Source organism: Neofelis nebulosa, chromosome 2 (assembly GCF_028018385.1).
Source record: "Neofelis nebulosa isolate mNeoNeb1 chromosome 2, mNeoNeb1.pri, whole genome shotgun sequence".
Classification (NCBI taxonomy): domain Eukaryota; kingdom Metazoa; phylum Chordata; class Mammalia; order Carnivora; family Felidae; genus Neofelis; species Neofelis nebulosa.
The window spans coordinates 26,530,718-26,551,527 of NC_080783.1; the positions used below are offsets into that span (position 1 = coordinate 26,530,718).

At 37.3% G+C, this 20,810-nt stretch overlaps 1 long non-coding RNA gene across 2 annotated transcripts in view; it reads right to left on the reverse strand.

The window, feature by feature from the left end:
- The window catches only part of LOC131498873 (uncharacterized), a 172,578-nt gene that overhangs the window by 114,852 nt on the left and 36,916 nt on the right, over positions 1–20,810 (reverse strand). The gene's annotated exons all lie outside the window — the stretch shown is intronic.

Genomic DNA, 20,810 nt, shown 5'->3' on the forward strand with positions numbered 1-20,810 from the left:
GAAAAGTACCTGTCTGCCTATACATTTTTGGAAGCTGAAATTTTTGGGTGCTTCAGGTCAACATGACCTTCCACCTTTAGCAAAGGGTACCCAGAGCTCGGGGAGCCAACAGCTTCAACTCTGACCTATGCTTTTGTAGCCAAGATGATGTTGAGACATTATAATCACTCTCTTTAAAAAAAATTTTTTTTTGTTTATTTACTTTTGAGAGAGAGAGACGGAAAGAGAGAGAGAGTGAGTGGGGGAGGAGCAGAGAGACAGGGAGACATAGAATACTAAACAGGCTCCAGGCTCTGAGCTGTCAGCAGAGTCTGACATGGGGCTGGAACTCAGGAACCGTAAGATCATGACCTGAGCTGAAGTCAGACACTTAACTGACTGAGCCTCCCAGGTGCCCCTATAATCACTCTTTTAAGGAAAATTCACTAGGGCCTCAAGATCCTTGAGGCCACGTTTTCCTAAGATCAGGATTCAGAAATTTTGCACAGCACTGCCTACTAGAACTTTCAGTAAATATAGAAATCTTCATGTACATTGTCCTATTTGGTAACCACTACCCACATGTGGCACCTGAGCACTTGAAATGTGTCCAGTGTGACTGAAATTAAATTTTTTATTGATCTAAATAGCTACATGTGGCTCATGAATACCATACTGAACAGCACAGGTTTCAATATATATTTAATTCGGTTGTCACATCAGGCAATAAAAAGGCTCTTCAAAAATGACAAATGTCACCATGGAGAGAAGGTGGCTGGTACAAATAATCCAATCATAAAAGACTCATTTTTGTTTTGGAATATGTGGCTAAATTTCACTTATTTAACATTTACACTTCTTTAATGTTTTTTAATTGGAAAAATGTGGTGTCTACAAGGTACTAAAGTTTTAGTCTCAAGCTTCCTCTTTAATGCTTTTCCCTGAAGACCTTATAAAACTGCTTTAACTCCCAGTGGAATAACATCTTGTACACTATCATGGGACTTAACCTTATTACATTACCATGTGTGAAATGCCCATAACTCAAGTAGTAGCAGGTGCAAAATAGAGCAGCGAGCGGGAGAGTGACAGTAATTTTTAACATCTATACCAGCTGGCAGAAACGACAGGTGCTTAATTCCTCAGTCTTTAAAAATAACTTTTGAAAGCCTGTGCTGCATAAGCAAATATTCTCAAATTTGTTTTTTTAACTACCTTCAAGTTACCTTCCTGAAAAAAAAATGTAATATTATACACTGTGGGCCTCAAGGTATATATATATATTTGAAACTTAGCATACAGGAACTTAATTTATTCCCCTCTATGAATAAAATAAACAATTATTAAATCAGGGAAATAAAAACTAGTTTTTGAGACTTCATAGTAATATTTCTCAAAAAACATATCAGAAAAAGCTCTTAACATATATTTTTCTAACTGTATTTACATGTTTTTTTCTATAGTGGCAAATAAAACTTGGAACTTCATAAACATTCTTTATCATAGAATGGATAAAGAATGTCTTCCTTTAAATTCTAAGTCTAGTGAAACCATGAATCTATAGATTTATTTAGCGAACCAAGTCTATACCACCCCCTCCAAAAAAAGAGATTAAACAGCAAGTATCGGGAGTCCAGACTGAAGAGTTATGTTCCCTTAAATTACCAGAATAACTGAAATTAAGGAAGAGCATAATGATGGAATAATTCAGTCAATGATCTCAATTTTATAGTTCAATGAGTAAGCCCCAGACATGTAGGGGTAGGCCTGCTGAGAAAGAACAAAGTCAGACTTTTCAGGGACAGATCTTGAAGTTGCCCAGAAATGCTCAAAAAAAAAAAAAAAAAAGGTAGAAATACTCCTCTTCTTCTTGAACTTTTAAAAAATAACAGAAGTTAAATTCCTTTGTCAGTAATCACATAGGTGGCCAAGAAAAATTTGAGTAGCAAATAAGTTGGGCTTTTCTTTCTATTCTTAAAAAAAAAAAACAAAAAAGCTTATCCTTTTCTGGGGTGCCTGGGTGGCTCAGTTGGTTAAGCATCCAACTCTTGATTTCAGGTCAGGTCATGATCTCATGGTTTGTGAGATAGAACCCGGCATCAGGCTGTATGCTGACAGCACGGGGCCTGCTTGGGATTCTGTCTCCTCTCTCTGCCCCTCCCTCATCTTCACTCGCACTCTTTCACTCTTTCTCTCTCTCAAAGTAAATAAACTTAAAAAAAAAAGAAAGATTATCCTTTCCTATTGTCTTCCTCCAACCTATGAAGGAGAAAATCAACTCATCTCATAATATTCATTGTGTAGGGTAAGAATAAGTATAATGCTATTAGAAGAGTAGTAATGGATAATAATGCTTAGTGGTACAATTAAAAAAATAAAAAGTGAATTTAAAAGTGATGGGCAGGGACGCCTGGGTGGCTCAGTTGGTTAAGCATCGACTTCAGTGCAGGTCACGATCTTGCAGTTCATGAGTTCAAGCTCTGTCTGTGCTGACAGCTCAGAGCCTGGAGCCTGCTTCAGATTCTGTGTCTCCCTCTCTCTCTTCCCCTCCCCTGCTCATGCTCTGTCTCTCAAAAATAAATAAACATTAAAAAAAAGTGGTTGGCAAAAAAATATTTGTGGAAAATTTTTATACTTAAAATATATATATTAAAGACTTAACCCATAACTTGTATAAAAGTGTGCTTAATGATAATCATTCGATGACCACTGGTAAGATTCACTGGAACCATAATTCAGCAGAAATGTTCAAATAGCAAACATGTACTTTCTCTTGCTTACTTTTCCATCGTCATCAGTTAGATATTCTTAGGAAGACCTTGAGGGGCACCTTAAGGGGCAGGTGCTTTAGTCAAGGCTTGGGTTTGATCCTTACTGCTACTACTCCTGTAACAGCAGTAGCTGTGTGACCATGGCACAATCACTCAACCTTTGCAAGTCTCAAGTTTATCTTCCATAAAATGTCTTTTAAAAAGGAAGGATTGTTTTATGGATTAAAATAAATTAAGAATGTGAGGTATTTGGCATGTGGCAAGCACTCAACTATTTTTCTTCTCAGTTTCTTTAGTACTATCCTCTGGGTTTATATGGAGTATTGAGTTAAATCTTTAATAACTCCCCATTACTGAGAGAATAAAATTCTGAAATTATCAAGACACACAAGAGCTTTTAGGAACTTTTTCAGTTTTGTCTCCTGGTATTTCTTCTTAATTACTCTTCCTCCCAATCATACTGAATGGTACAGTGGGTAAGAGCTCTGACTTAGGTTTCAATCTTTTCTGTCACATCCTAGATATGTAATATTGATTACATCATACATAAAATAGAATACTTAGGAAGCCCCACTGTGTGAGTTAAATGAGGCAATATAGATAGAGTGCCTATGGAAGAGCTATTTATTGTGAAATCTAAACAAAGGAAATGGTAGGTATTATAATCATCACCTCTTGAAATTGTTATGAAAGTTCCTACTGAGAAAAATTATTTCATATCATTTTTAATGTTTATTTATTTATTTTTGAGAGGGGGAAAGAGAGAAAGAGAGAGACAGAGAATCCCAATCAGGCTCCATGCTGTCACCACAGAGCCTGACTCAGGGCTGGAACCCACAAACCATGAGATCATGGCCTGAGCCAAAATCAAGAGTCAGATGCTTACTGACTGGGACACCCAGATGCCCGTTACATCTAAGACTTTACTCAGCTATCACCTCTTCCATTGACCTTTCCTCACTTCATCCACCCAGAAATCCTCACCAATGTGTATCCTATAGTACCTTGTATCTATTACCATATGTATAATATAGCATAATTACTTGTTTGCTTCACAACATATCTGTATCCTCAGAGTGTAGAACAGTGCCTGACACATGGTTAGCATTAAATATTTTTAAAAGCATGAATAAATAGATGAATGAAACTATATCTAATGTCTTCCCTTCCCTCAATCTTGAAGTAAAAACAAAAACAAAACAAACAAACAAAAAAAAAAAAACCATGTCCTATTGACATGTGTATCCTGAATTTTTAGGTGAATAATAAACTCAATAGGTATTCAATTCACTAAAAGTTCAGTGAATGTATTCATGAATTAATTTACATAAGAATGTATTAATAAATGAAAATTCCTACAACTCTGAATACAATTCCTATACTCTGAAGTATATAACCACCTTCTAGGACCAGGTAACAAATGGGCACAAACTCTTTTTGATTGGTAGTGTTTGTCTGGAACACCTTTTTAACCAGAATTATGTGGCTATGCCCAAGTTCAACAGGAAAGAATGCTGTGATTGATTAGCATCAAAATAAGTATTGTGAAGTCTGCCCTAAGATAGGATGGGTAAGTAATGGCATGCATGCCATGAATTTGTTGCTTCTGAGAGTCTAGGGAGTTTTCTTCATCAAATCAGTCCATTTCAATAATGTCAGATATTATAAGATCAATACTGAACTGATCACATTTTAAAATTATTCATTGGGCCATGTTCTATCTCAGCACATCAATGAACAAAACATAAAAATACAGCAGTCATCATAGATTTCCATTCTGCAGGTGGGAAAACAGATAACTAACCAAATACATAAATAAATAATATAGGATTTTAGAAGGCTATTATGTTACAGAGAAATGGAAAGTAGGGAGAGGGAATGCAAAGCAAAAAGGGAAGGAGAGGGCTAGGGACAGACCAGGGAAGACCAGAGAAAGCTGAGAAAAAACTCGGAATAGGTTAAGCCAATTGTTTCATGTATTTAATTCCAAAAATGGTTTCGTCTCCATTGGATTACATTGATAAGTAATCCAAATCACTGCCTTGTTTTCCCTTGTGGATCCCTTGTGAATATAGGAGTTTAGAATTTATCTGTCAAATCCCTTAAGTTGTGGGGGCACCTAGGTGGCTCAGTAGGTTAAATATCCAACTCTTGATTTCGGGTCAGGTCATGATCTCACAGTTTGTGAGTTCTAGCCCGGTTTAGGATTGTCTCTCTCCTCTCTCTGCCCCTCCCCGGCTTGTGTGCAGGCACGCTCTCTCTCAAAAGTAAATAAACATTAAAAAAATTTTTTTTAAGTCCTTAGGTTGTAGCCCCTGAACATCACATGGCAAATAAAATCTACCAATATTTAATCCAGTAAAATTAGTATATCTGTCCAGTTGATTTTTGTCTCAATATTCCAAATTCAAGTTCTATAAGTTACAGCAAATAAAACACAATAAAACTTTATGCTGCAAAATATACACACACACTCAAAAGGCTAAGAAAGATACAAGTATTGTTGATGTCGATATGGATAATGATGAGATTTTTGCTTGTTTGTTTGCATGTTTTCTTTATGTAGGAATTCTTGACTTTCATAGTAGGGGTATATTGCTTTTGTGATTAGCAATTAAAAACAAAATAAATACTTCTTTTAATTTTGAAGTCTTTGAATTTTGAAATACCACATAATAGTAGTAGAACTAATGTCAAAAGGAAGATACGGTAACAAAAACATTTTTAAAAGACAGTTTACTTGAGAGAAAGATTGTAAGGACGTTTAGGTTTTAAAAGGAATGGGTATCCATATCAAAAGTAAAGATTTAACGAAAATTTCCATGTAATTACCACATTACCCAGTTTTCATTTTTCAGTTGTTTATGTTATAATAATACAATATAATAATTAATATTAATATAATATAATATAATAATTTCCCATGTGATTTCAAAAGACAGGGATAAAGCTATTTCTGTTAGGAAGTACTTTGCAAGAAGGCTGAAGTTTTTACTTATTATGAGAACTATTGCTAAACAGGTGTTCCAGTATTGTTGGTTTCTTTACTTAGTTTTTGCTCTCATAACATGATGGGTGCACTAGCCAAGATGAAAGTAAGTGTCAGACTGTTTTCACGTAAAACCATCTACTTTGCCTTTTGCCTTGGTGGTCAGGAAGCTCACAACAAATTTGATATATTTTACAATTCTCTCCATATAATATTTTCCTCTTCTTTACATGTTTTTTATCTCAATTTTTACCTTTATTTTTAACTGTCCTATTGAAATTTCTTTTATTTTAAGCCATTTCGATCTGTTTGCAAAGATTGGTGGTATAAACTATAATAACCATATTGATAGACTTCATGGTTTCATCTTTCCAGATATAAACTTTATTTACTACCCATGAAAATCAACTTCCTGGATCAAATAAAAAGATGATAAAATGGCTCATAAGGTTTCTGGACATCAAGCATTTTCCACCAAATAATATTTCAATGAGTAATGTATAACTAAATCAGAAACAGATTTAATTTCCCTTGAAATTCACATGGCTTTAGGCTAAGAGTTTAACACTTATTATTTGCTGAGTTTGCTAAACCCAGATAAAAAGAGAATTAGCTAAAGTTTTCTAAACAACCAAAATTCTATTTTTTTCCTGTTCTAACTGAAAAAAAAATCAAAATCAACAAGGGTCATCATAATATAATAGAAAATATGAGGACCCCTCCCAAGATAGTAATAATAATGATAAATTCAACTATCTTAGGGTGGGTGTCCTTACTTCAGAGGCCAAACTGACACTTGAAATTCCCTTCATACTAACCTGTAGAATCAGGATTGAAATTAAAACCCCATGCCATTCTTTCCTTGATTGTGGTACCATCACTTCATTGTGTGTGTTGTTTGTCTCTTGAACTACACTAAGCTTGAATACAAATAAAAAATCTGTACCGAATACAAATTTGTTTCCAGATTGTTAGATAGGCTTAGAAGTCAATGTTGCCATTTGCAAATTTCTGTACTTTACTAGAGAAGTTGTAGAAAACAAGAAACAATTCTACCCATTGAAGACTTCTTTCCAAAATGGTATCCTCTTGACTCTTAAAGGGAGAGACATCAAATATTCGTATGCATAGGTTTTCTCTTTGAATTTTTTTAATGTTTATTTATTTTTGAGAGAGACAGAGACAAAGTGCAAGCGGGGGAGGGGCAGAGAGAGAGAAGGACACAGACTCCAAAGCACGCTCCAGGCTCCAAGCTGTCAGCACAGAGCCTAATGCGGGGCTTGAACTCACAAACTGAAAGATCATGACTTGAGCCGAAGTCTGACACTTAACTGACTGAGCCACCCAGGCACCCCATAGATTTTCTCTTTGAAAACTTGTCCTGGACAATGGATTTTTTTTTTCTAATTTTGTGACACTGTAAAACCTGTAACTGACTTAGTTTCTATCTCCCATGATCTATGGGACACATTTGCAACCCATTTCCAGCAACTGTGCCAGGAGGACTCTATGATATGAGTTTCTGTGCGAATCTTTGAGGTTCAACTTTTGTACAACTTATTCTTTTAAACACTATTCAGTGAAACTCTTTAATCTCTTTTCATACGCTAAATTAATATGGGGGTTTGTTGTTGTTTTTTGGCCTCTAGTCAAATGGATGCTTCCACCTATCTCTCTCTGTCACTTCCTGCCAACTAAGTTTACCTTTGGCCAGGAACACTGAATTTGTTCAGTGGACTGCCTGCACCTCTGTCTTTCTGGAATTAGTTGAATATTTACTGCATTTTGTACCTATTCTATAAAAATGAGTTAAAAACTGAAAATTGAAAGTGTTTGTGATATTGATAAAAGCATAGGCTCCATAAATATAAAACAAATCAACAAAGATGGAAATTATTAAGTGTACCAAAGCAGCAAGACAGCCTCAATTCCATATTCATGTGTTGGTTGACTAGATATTCGATTATAAATTAAAAGAACATGTTGAAAAACTGGAAATGTATAATGCAAATACTGAGACTAAAAGGCAAAGAACATTCCTTTTGTTACATAACTCTTTGGGTCCACACTTGCAATACAGACAGTTTTTGTACCTATGTTATGGTAAGTTTATCTCTCTTGATTCACCTAGTTTGCTTTTATATTCCCTGTAGGTAGTGTTTTTTTTTTTTTTCCTTTGATAACCTATTCAGTTTACTATATTTGCTCTGATAAGCTTCCTCATCCTTTCTGGAGTGAGGTAGAACACACAATTATAAATTAAATATTTATTGAATAAATGATGGCTTGCTTACCGTTTTATAAAGTAATAAGAAAAGTTATTTGCATTTGTTTTGCTCTTTGGGCAGGCTGTTTTGTTAGAAGGTTATAGGCTAAAAAGCCAGAAAGATTTAGATATGAAATCATAAGCAAGTCCCTTAAGCTTGCTGAATTTCTGTTTCCTTTTTTATAAAAACAGGGATAAAACTGCATTCCCAGGCATGGTGAGGACTGGGTGATCTTGCCTGCATTTGGCATATATAATAATTACTCTCTAGGTGTAAGCTGCTATTCTGATGTGCAGCTTATGGCTCTGTGTTGTAAGTTTTGCTACGGGTAATATATATATATCATATAGATAATATAATATACCATATCATATAAATATGACTAAATTAAATTGCATATAGTTCATATAAATATGATATCTCTGGTTAACTTTTCTTCCAATATTTGTGCTGAATGCTCTCCAAAAGGTCCCACTGGAATTGAATATACAACATTTTAGGGTGTGAACTACTGTGGCTTTTACCTTAATTACTCACAGCATTTAGGGAGTCACCTAAGTTGTCATCCTGAAAAGACATGTTACTATACTGACAGGGATGAAATACTTTTGGGAAGGAAAATATATGAATCGGCCTCTTAACAAATACATATAAAGGCACCACAATGGCCTACCTGAAAAGAGGAAACATTTGAGTCTGTATCTAGGGACTCCATGTGGTATACAGCAAGAGCACCATGCTGAGCTTTCAGGAAGAGCAGCGGCAGTTCTCTGATAATGTCATTGCAATGACCCAAACCTTTGAAGTGGAGAAGAGCGGAAGGGGGATTAGCATGTTTCAAAAAGTAGGATTAAAGCTCTCCTCCTCCGAGGAAAAAGTCCCGATTTACTTAATTACTGACACTTACTACCTCACCTTGCAAGCTCTAATTATGTAAAGCAAATGCATTGGTGGTTCTCTTTTAATAGTGCTGTTTTGGAACAGGACGACCATTAAATAATTTATAACTGGAGATGGTCTCTGTTAGGAAGCCTCCTGTCACCTGTCTTCCATCAGACAGGGGACAAAGTCAACAAATGAAAGGCTTGCTTTTCACAACTTCCCCCTCCCTTGTCCATTTAACTACACCAGTCATGTTTTGTGGAATGAGATGGAGAAAACTACATTTAGTAGGATTTTTCTCAGGAAGAGTGTCATATATGCTTTTAAGAAATGCCTTAATATAGTGCCGGAAAGTAACAGGAATGTTTTTATTGCATAAGAGTGAGTGGGAGATACATCACAAATGGAAAATTTGATCCGGAAGGGAAGAGATTCAACAGAGACTCAAGAAGAGTGGTGAGGCTAAATGAAGCTGTTTTCTGCTTGTGCCCAATCAAGGCCGCCCACTCAAAAGCATGGCTATTTTGGGACTCTAATTCCTTGTGATCCTACCTCTTTCACAGCAGAAGACGATGATGACTGTGTAGCTATGCCACCGCCTTTGTACTGCGTCATTGCCCTCTCTCTGCAAAATTAATTACTAAACCAAATACCAAAAGAACTTTTCTAAGTGATTTTCTCACCTCCCCAAAAGTCATTTTCCTCTTCATTGAATTCAACCAGTCAGTTAAATTCTAAAACCTATTATTTGTGCATCACTTATGCAATGACCCTCCTCATCACCTCCTTGTCAATTTGCACCTGTTCAGCCAGCTCGCTTTTATTAAAGCTATTTATGGGGTGTGGAGGATCATTCCTTCTTACATTAAGAATTAATTATAGGATTATTTGGATGTGGCTTGAACAAAAGTACAAGCCTATCAAATTTTCTTTCCCAGAAAAGAAAAATATAATATTCTTATAGGAATGGCACTGGATCACACATGTTTTTTTCCTAAAATCCTTTTAATGTTTGACCTCGAGCAAAATATTAAGGGTGAGCTACATTAAGGAGCATATCTCTAATGTTTTATTTGTGTAACCTGAGTTACTCCAGGCTTCCCACCAGATTGTGGGAACAGATGGGCAGATGATAACAGCAAAAACCCAGACTTCACTTATGTTTCTTCCCCCCCGCCCCCAACACCCCACCTTGTTAAGGCAATACCTCTGAGCTCCTACAAAGGGTACTGCCTGCTCCCAGCAGTTGTTTCTGGAAGTCCCCAGGTCTTTTTCACAGGTGTGTATTCAAGTCCCCCATGCTGAGCCTCACCGCTGCCTTACTGAGTAAGTACATCTAGTACAAACCACCATGCACCTTAGCTTGGTGGCAGCTGCTAAATCCTACCAACTCTGCTGTGTACGTGCCATTTTCCATAGGCACCCACTGGACACCAGGATGTTTTTGGACACCTACAGTTTGCCACTGTGTGTCTGCTGCATATGGCCATGTAGCTGGACACCACTATTCTCTTGCCCCTATGGAGCAACCAAAGTCTCTTAAGTTGTCAGAACAACACAGTTTTCTATTTAAAAGTAGGAGAGGGTCGCCTGGGTGGCTCAGTCGGTTGAGCGTCCAACTTCAGCTCAGGTCAGGATCTCGCGGTCCGTGAGTTCGAGCCCCATGTCCGGCTCTGGGCTGACGGCTCAGAGCCTGGAGCCTGCTTCCGATTCTGTGTCTCCCTCTCTCTCTCTGCCCCTCCCCCATTCATGCTCTGTCTCTCTCTGTCTCAAAAACAAATAAACGTTAAAAAAATAAATAAAAATAAAAGTAGGAGACGATGTCACTCACCACCCTTACGTTAAGTTCTATGGAAGGGTCCCTACCTACTGCTGCTGATGTGGTCAATATTTTATAGTCTAAATGAAATTAGTTTTTATTAAGGTACAATTTTATAACCTCCCCAAATAGGGCATGTTAGGGCAACTGCATAAGAGTACACAATTGGTCCCCAAATGAAGAGTCGAGTAGGGACTGTTAGTGCCCACACTTCCAGGAGCTACATCTCCTTGGAGGATGAGAAGTCTTTTTCTTCCCACAAAGGCTGCATTATCTTGCTGAGCCACTGAGCCTTGTGCTGCTGGGGCCGCATCTGACCAAAGGCGGTGCCTTTTCCTAGTTTGCACAACAGCACTACAAGGGCTGCAGCAACCCATGGCACATGTATCTACTTAGTGAGGCTGGAGCAAGGAACCAAACCAAGAGACCCACACTGTGCAGTTTCAGAACCACCCTTCCCTCCACCTTCTCGGAATCAAGAATCATGGCTCTCTTCCTTAATCAAATGCATTGTGCACACCACCATTTTTCTTCAATGAGTGATCCCAGAAGGCCCCTGGATCCTTGTGCAAAGGAGCTTCTGAAAATCCCTCTCACCTAATTTGCCAGACATGATCAGGCATAGATTAGTATCCCTTAGACAGAAGCCATATTCCTACAATCACGAAATAGTCCTGTATATTATCTCAATGCTGGATATAACTTTTCATGAAATAATTTGTGAAATAATATTTTATAGTTTGAATAATACCTTAATCCATAAATTGAAGGATAAATATTTATATACTGCCAGATTTCAACTATACTTCCAGGATCCACGTTCACCTTAAGTTGCACTGTCCTGCCCTTAAGATGTGCCATTTCTCCGCACAGAGGCGGCAGCAAGTGAAGACATACAACCTGTTCCTCCACGAGTCTTTCAGCAACATTTGCTGACTTGAGAAACACTTTGATTTAGTGAGAAGAGCACAAGGTTCAACAGCAAAGCGTTTGGGTTCTAATCCTAGCATTGCCACTGGTTCTGGCCAATGCCAATTTTCTAAGCCACAAAATGATGGCAAAATCAATTCTGCTTATTTTACGTGGTTGCTGTGAATATCAAATGGAAATATTTGAGAAACTATAAAAGCACCGGATAAATGTAAATCATTGTTATCATCTGCTATCCACAAGGACCTAGAAAACCTTTTATAATGAAAGACTCTTCATATAATGATGCTTACTAAATGGGATATTGTTTAAACATACAAACTGATATATATACATACACATATATATGTGTGTATATATATATATATATATATATATACCATTACTGCAATACATTTTCAAGAAGTACTTTTACTACAATTAAATTTCAAAAGATAATTATTCCTTGCATTTAAAAATTATTACACAATTTGCTAGTGTCAGCAACATGCATGTATATGAACAATTCATCTCCCAACCTCATGAAACATATGATAGAGCACTGAAGGGAGAGTGCTGAGCCCTGGGTCTATGTCTAACTAGCTCTAAGACTTTGAGCAGGGTGCCATGAGTGTGCTCATTTAAATAAACAGAATCAAACACTTGAACATAGTCTTGCCAAAAGAGCAATACACTGCCTTAAGAAAATCTGAATTCTTTTCTAGGACCTGCTGTAGACATCTTTCTTATTTCTCCTATAGGTGACTAGTGAACCTAAAGAGACAGAAATTATTGTATAAGAGAGGTACTCTGGTAGTTGAAAGAGGATCAAGCAGAGGCAGGATGCTAACAAAGTAAGATTAATTACTGAAAAACTAAAACAGAGAGGGCCACAGAAGAACCAAAGTCAGGGTAAGTGGAAGAGTACTCCTCATTTACTTCTAATGACATTTTAAAGATATTTTTCTTATTAATTTACTTATGTATGAAAGTAATGCCTTTTGCTCTTGTATGTAAATCTTATTTTTTATTTCTTATATATTAGCTCTGAATTTCCATAGAGTCAAGGCAAAATGGAAACAGCGGACTACACTGCTATCATCGCCTACTAGAAGAAGCATTAATAATTCTTCATGTAAACACAGTAGAGTTTATGGAACCCATGTCCAAGGAAAATTATGTCAAGAATGTAGGGGAAAAAAGCTAGATAATGATGAGCTAATAAGACAAATATGTGGAAAGTATTGAGAATACTTTTCTAGTCTTTAAATGTTGGAAAGTCTATTGGGATAGCAGTTAATTGTTCATGTTCAACAAGGCATGAAAATAGGAAAGGGTTCTTTGTGTTACTTTTTTTCTAAGTTTTTATTTATTTATTTTGAGAGGGCGAGCAAGCTGGGAAGGGGTAGAGAGAAAGAATCCCAAGCAGGATCCACGCTGTCAGCAAGAAGCCCAATGTGGGGCTCGAACCCACAAACCGTGAAATCATGACCTGAGTGGAAACCAAGGGTTGGATGCTCAACCGAATGAGCCACCCAGGCACTCCTCTTTGTGTTACTTTTAAATTGGATGCCATTCTTCTCCCACAACTCACTATTCATTTCTAAATCATGCATCTACTTATTTTTATGATTTTTTTGTGTTTGTGTGTATGTTTCTTGAGATCTAGCAAGATTTTTATAAGCTTTTTGTTTTGTAGATTCACCTGAAGTTGCAAATAAATATACAGGCAACTGCCATGAATCATTCTTCCTCCACCAGTATTGACATCTTGTATATCTACTATATAATAACAAAACTAGGAAATTGACATGAGTATACTCCACAGAGCTTATTCAGACATCACCAGTTATATAGACATTCATTTGTGTGTGTGTGTGTGTGTGTGTGTGTGTGTGTGTGTGTATGCATGTGGTTTTATGCAATTTTATCAGATGTGTAGCTTTATGTAACTACCACCATAATCAAAATACAAAACCTTGCCATAACCACAAAACTTCCTCTTGCTACTCCTTTATAAACACACTCACTCTTGGGGCGCCTGGGTGGCTCAGTCAGCTAAGTGTCCGACTTCTGCTCAGGTCATGATCTTGTGGTTCATGGGTTTGAGCCCCAAGTTGGGCTCGGTACTGACAGTTCAGAGCCTGGAGCCTGCTTCAGATACTGTGTCTCCTTCTCTCTCTGCCCCTCCCCCACTCGTGCTCTGTCTCTCTCTCTCTCTCTCTCTCAAACTAAATAAACATTAAAAAAAATTTTGTTAAACTCACTCACTCTTTCTCCCAAATCTCTAACGTTCAATCTATTCCCCATCTCTATAATTGTGTTATTTCAGGAATGTCATAAAAATGGAATCATACAAGATTAGCTTTTTTCATTCAGAATAATTTCCTTGAGGTCCATCCAAGTTGTTATGTGTATCAAACTGAGTTTAAAATCCAAATGAAGTCATCATTCTTCAGATGTCTCCTTTGAAATCTTCCCATGTAATTACAAATGCTTATCCTCATTTGGTAGAAAAAAATTTACTTTTAGATGAAGCAACTATTTATCAGATGTGATCCTATTATTTCTGTCTTGTTTTAAGTAATACTGCTCTTTATTCAGATAATTATGCTCAGAACATCTGATTAGCTACAAAAAAAATCTTAGTCTTACATAAGCCTTCTAGATTAATTGGTTCAATGGCATACAGTACCCTTCATTAGAGAATTCAACTGAACTTGCTTTTGCCAATAATCTGTACTTCATAAGGAAAATATAGGTTACTTTGTAAACATTTTATCTCAAGTTAATGTAGCAATGATTGACAGCAACATTCTTAAAACAGTTTGTGGTAGGATGAACAACTGTTAATCTCTTAAAAGAAAATGCATTGGATCAGTTTAGAGAGAGAAGGAGTGAGAGAGAAAGTATATCCTCAATCTCTTGAAGTTCCCTTCCTCTTCTTATTCTAACCAATATTTGATCTTCCCCAGAGACTCGGTTTGCCCTGCAAGTAGTACCTATTTTTTTTCCACACTGAATCCCATATACATATATATCATATCTATGATATTATATATTATATCTGGAGATGAAGTGAGCCACTTCCAGAAAATTCTCCCTTCACCCTAGAACACTCCAGCTTTGAAGTTCCTGCTATCAAGCCATGTCAGCTGCTGTCCCTTCTTACCATAGTCATCTACAGATCCCTAGGTCATTCCCTGTCACAAGTATTGAGGATTCAAATATCCATTCAGATGATCTTTCTAACATTTTGACCTCACAGTACCATGGCCCTTTCCATTTCAATGATCTTGTCCTCTAACCTTGTCTCAGCCACCTACTCATATGGTCATGCCCTAAGCCATTGCCATCACCCATCACTACACACCCTCCAAAATCTCAAATTTCAGCTTCATAGCACTCCCTAATTTTCTTCCCCACCGTCTTTGGTAGCTTGACCCCAACAACTCAGCAAACCACAGATCTTATTTCCATTTGATTTTCTATTGTCTCTCACCCCTTCACATCCTTTATCACATGACTTCACACTTTATCTAGTTTAGCTTCCATGATCCATAATTATAATTACACCCCTGTACACAGCTTCAATTTCCTCACTCTTTTGTTGTCTGTAGTACTCACATGGCCAAACCTCAACCTTGGTGAAATCCATCACACAGCCTACTTTGTGACACCTGGCACGGTTGAGAGTGACTAGAAAAACAGTGGTGGTGACTAGTCTCCATTTAAATTTACTTTGGTTTAGTAAACCAACCATGACGTTGGTTTAGTAAAACTATTACATTTTCCTCAGACATTTACTTTCTCACTCTTCTAGATGACTATTTCTCACTTCTTCCTCCCCTCTCAAATCTCTAAACTTCCTAACCCATCTCACTCTCAGAGGATGCCCTTACTTCCTACATCACTGACAGAATAGAATAAACCAGAAAAGAGCTTCCACAAGCCCTCCCCAACCTTTCTACCAGCCTATATGCATCTGTGCCCATACACTTTGCCTTATCTCCATTTTATTATGGAAAATCTAGCTGTGGCCACCTTTGTTCACTTGTGCATGGATTCCATCCCCTGGTGGCTCCTCAAGGACATAGGTTCTACAATCCCTCCACCACCACCATTATTAATATTCACTCTCTACTTGATCATTTCCATCAATATACACAATTGTAATACCTCCCATGTTTTCAAAAAGTTACCTCTTGATGTAACTCTCTCTTCCAGCTCTTCCCTAATTCTCTGCTGCCCTTTACAGAGAAACTAGTAAAGCATTGTCTCCACTCATTGTTTTTAATTTCTCCCCTCTAATTCTCTCTTTTGAACCCACTGGACTTTCTCTCCCACCACTCCGCCAAAACTGTTCTGATCAAAGCACTTCATTTCATAAGTGAATTCTCAGTCCTCAATTTAATTAATGTTTCAGTTGCATTTGAGAAAGTCAATCGTTCCTCTTCCTTGAAACGCTTACTTCAGGACTCTGCTACTTTCATGGTTTTCCTTCTATCTCCTGAAAGTTCACTTGTTTTCATAACTTCAGTCATTGGCTTTTTTCTTCATTCACTTCCTAGGGGATCCCATCCAGTCTTATAACTTTAAATACCATCTATATGCTAATAACTCCCAAATTGATTCTCCAGGCCAGTTCTTTCGTCTGAACTCCAGGTTCATATATCTAAGTTCTGGTCAACCTCTTCATGGAAATGTCTCAGTTACCTCAAACATAGCATATTCAAAACTAATATTCTGATTTTCCCCCTCCAAAGTCTCCTCCTCACACATTATCCCCCATCTCAGTGAAAAACCTTGGAATCAGCCTTGATTGGTCTTTTTTCTCTCACTTGGCACACCCAATCTTTTAGCAAATCTTGTCAACTCTATCTTTAGAATAGACTCAAATTCTGACCTTTCCTCACTCCACCACAAATGCTAGAACCCTGGTGTTCAAGCTACTATATCTCAACTGGATTATAGCAATAGCCTCTGAATTCATCTACCAATTTCCATCTTGTCCATCTTACAATCTATTCTCTACAACACGGCCACAATTATCCTTTTTAAAATAGAAATGGAATTATCTCACTCCCTGCTTAAAACTCTCCAATCCATTTCCAGCTCACTTGGAGTAAAAGCCAATGACCTTACAATGTGTTGTAAGGTCTTATATTGTCTGGCTCCCACTACATCTCTCACTTCGTCCCTTAATCATTTTCCCTTTAGCACATTCTTTGCTTGCTACTCCAGTCCCCTTTCTGTTTTCTGAACATGGTGAGCACATAGGGTCTTTACCTCTGTTATTCTCCTAACTGGACAACACTTCACCGATTACACTCTTGGCTCACTACATTACTTCCTATGAATCTCTGCTCAGATGAACCATACACTGACCTTGACCACCTATCTTTCTTGTTTTGCTCCATTCATCCCTCTAGATCTTATCATCTTCAGATACGCCATCATTTGTTCATTTATCAGCACCTCCCTCCCCCAGCAGAATTTAACTTCATAAGGGCAGGGACTGTGTGCAGCACCTTGAACAGTGCCTAGCACAAAGTAGATATTTCAGTAAATATTTACTGAAAAATATTTGCTTATTTGTCATACAAAAAAAATAAAAAATAAAGGCAAGTAATCTTTAAATATAAAAGAAATGTTTTATTGTTCTTTTGAGTTAAAATTTTTTGTTTTAAAGAATTTTAAAAGAAATTTTAAGGGTTTAAAAGTTGTAAGATTTTTAAATTTTATTTATTAACATTCAACAGAATTTATTTGGGCATTATCCTCAACACAAAGAACTAGAGGAAAGATATTTATACCCCGGATTAATTTTTTTAATTTACTGTTAAACAATTTCAAGCTTATAGGAAAGTTGCAAGAATAGTACAAAGAACTCCCATGTATACTTCACTGTATTTGTAATCACTAACATTTTCCCACATTTACTTTATCATTCCCTCTCATGCATGCACATAAGGAACTAAGTTGTAGATATCATACTCTTTTATTCCTAAGCACTTCAGTTTACATGCTGGCTTCTCATATCTACTAATTTCAAATGGAAATAATAAGTAAACTAAAAATACCACTAATTGACTAACATGGAAAATTATAAACCCACATGCAATTCTTTCTACCTTTATGAATTCAGATTAGTAAAATAATTCATATAATGAGTTATTGTGACTCAATTTTTTGATGAGCAATGTATGTTCTTTACTTTATTCCTCTTATAAAAAAGTACAGAAATACCTAATAATATGAAATAACTTGGTCAGCTTGAGCAATGAAAGGACATGTCCTACAGAAAAAACTTGAATTGGGGATGTTGGTCTTATGTATTCATATTGCTACCAGAAAGATAAATGCAGATAGTATATTATGGATGCAATAGGGGGTAACCAAAAAGTTCTAGGGAAAAAAAAAACAATGATAACAGCAATCCTTACAGCAATTTCTAAGTAAAGGAGATTACGTTGTGCAGAGGCAAAGGGGTTCAGAAAGAAGGTAGTATTTGAGCCAAACTGTTACAAGTGGCTTGGATTCCAATAAATAAGAAAAGGAGAGGAGGCCACATCTTACAGAACACATGGAAAGAGTAAGGGCCCAGAAGTAAAAAAAAAATAAGTGAAATGTGTGCTCAGGGAGCAGCGAAGTGACCAGTCTGATTGGAACAGGTGTGTACTGAAAGAGAGCAACACAAGAAAATGCTGGCAAGGGAAGCGGGGCCTTACTGAAGAAGACCCTGCATATTGGCCTATGGGTTCTGAACCCACTGAAAGTGAGCAGAGAAGTGAAATGGAAACCACTGGGAGCACCAGGCTGGCTCAGTTGGTAGAGCATGCAACTTTTGATCTCAGGGTCATGAGTTTGAGCCCCACGTTGGGTGTAGAGCCTACTTAAAAAAAAAAAAAGAAAAAAAGAAAGGGGACATCTGGGTGGCTTAGTAGGATAAGCATCCGACTGTGGCTCAGGTCATAATCTCACAGTTCATGAGTTTGAGCCCCTTGTCAGGTCTGTGCTGACAGTTCAGAGCCTGGAGCCTGCTTCAGATTCTGTGTCTCCCTCTCTCTCTCTGCCCCTCCCTCTTCATGCTCTGTCTCTCCCTCTCAAAAATAAATAAATATTTTTAAAAAATTTTTTAAAAAGGAAACTATTGAAGGTATTCAAACAGAAGTATAAAATGCTCAGAGTAGGGCTCTAGGAATATTTTTTTGGACAAGAAGACATTGAAAAGCAATCCAGAGAGTATCACAATGATCCAGTTATGCTAGAGCCATTGGGAAGGTAAAATATTAAAGACCTGATCAATGAATGAGAAGTCAGTTATTAGACCTAGATATCTAAAAAAAATGGTAAACAGTATTGTGATAAATCAGGAACTCCTTAGAGGGTAATCTTTATTGAGAAAGGCAATCAGATCATCTTTGTTCAACAATGTATGTATCCCTTGTGGCTAGAGTACATGGTACCTGTGATTATTCGGTCCATATATGTTCAAAAGATGAGTAGATTGGGGTGCCTGGGTGGCTTAGTCAGTTAAGCGACCAACTTCTACTCAGGACATGATCTCGCAGTTCATGGGTTGGAGCCCCGCATCAGGCTCTGTGCTGACAGCTCGGAGCCGGAAGCCTGCTTTGGATTCTGTGTCTTCCTCTCTCTCTGCTCCTCCCCTTCTCATGCTCTGTCTCTGTCTCTGTCTCTCTCTCAAAAATAAATAAACTTTCTTTAAAAAAAAAAAAAGATGAATAGATTAATTTAGGAGAATAAATTAAAAGATCAGTTTAGGACAAAATAGATTTTTGAGAGCATATAGAGATAACCACCAATTAGAAATAAAGAGCTGAACCTTAGGAATTTGTCAAACTGAATTGATCTAAAACTTATCAAATGTTTTTTTTTTTTCTTTTTTTTTTTTTCTTTATTTATTTATTTATTTTTGGGACAGAGAGAGACAGAGCATGAACGGGGGAGGGGCAGAGAGAGAGGGAGACACAGAATCGGAAACAGGCTCCAGGCTCCGAGCCATCGGCCCAGAGCCTGACGCGGGGCTCGAACTCACGGACCGCGAGATCGTGACCTGGCTGAAGTCGGACGCTTAACCGACTGCGCCACCCAGGCGCCCCTTATCAAATGTTTTTAAATATACTTTGCTCTTCCCAACTTCAATGTGTTGTTTATTAGACTAGAAATCCAAATTTTAGATTGTTTTTCTCTATAGGAATAATCATTTGATGAGATCTTCAAGGAAAGGAAGGTACAGAAAAAGACAGAAATCTTAAATTAGAATATTTAAGAGCACCTATTTAATGGGTGGGAGGAAGAAGAAGAACCTAAATAAGAAATAGACAAAGACTTTTCAGAGAGGTCAGGAGGAGACTGAAGGGACTGTAATATCACATAAGTCAGCAAAAATGAAAGTTTCAATGTGTGTGATACTGTTGAGAGTTAGGTTATTGAACAGCAAGGCTACTGGTGAGCCAGGAAATGTTAGCAGTAAAAATGGATGCTAAAAGAAGAAGACTAAGAAACTAAAGACATAGAATGTAAGCTACCCTTTTAAGAAACTTGGCAAAGAAAGAAAAGACACGGAAGAAAAGGACAATTAATTTAAAAATCAAGGGAGAGTAATTGCCGTTTACAATACTACAAAACTGACTTTTTTCCAGCAAAGAAGGGATTAGGGACAGAAAAATTGGCAATCACCTTCGTTTTTGCTATTTCTGTGCTCTTTGCATATTTTCCATGTCCAAATCACACGACAATATAATTAGGTGTGTATTTTTGTCTCTCCTTCTTGACTGCACTACTTAACTATCTCATTCTCCTTTGTAGCCCTAGCTCCGGGCACATAGGGGACACTCAAAAGTTTGTAGAGCTTGAACTGAAAATTCAAGACACAAGAGGATCATTGAAAGAGCATGGTCTTGAAGGAAGTGGGAGAGTTTGAAGTGGAGGAGAAAGCCTCTGGAAAGGAAAAAGGACGCGTCTGCCTTTGTGACAAAGGGAGAGAACTGGATCTATGAAGTGGAGGCACAGTGGAGACTAGAGAGGAGGGAAACTGAGGAAATCCCATCAGATGAACTAGATCTGGTTAAGTAGGATAGGCCTGGCAAAAGATACAGGCGGGAAAGCTGAGGAGAATGGAACACGTTTGCACAAAAGCTAGAGAAAATGGGATGAGAATTGATAAAAGA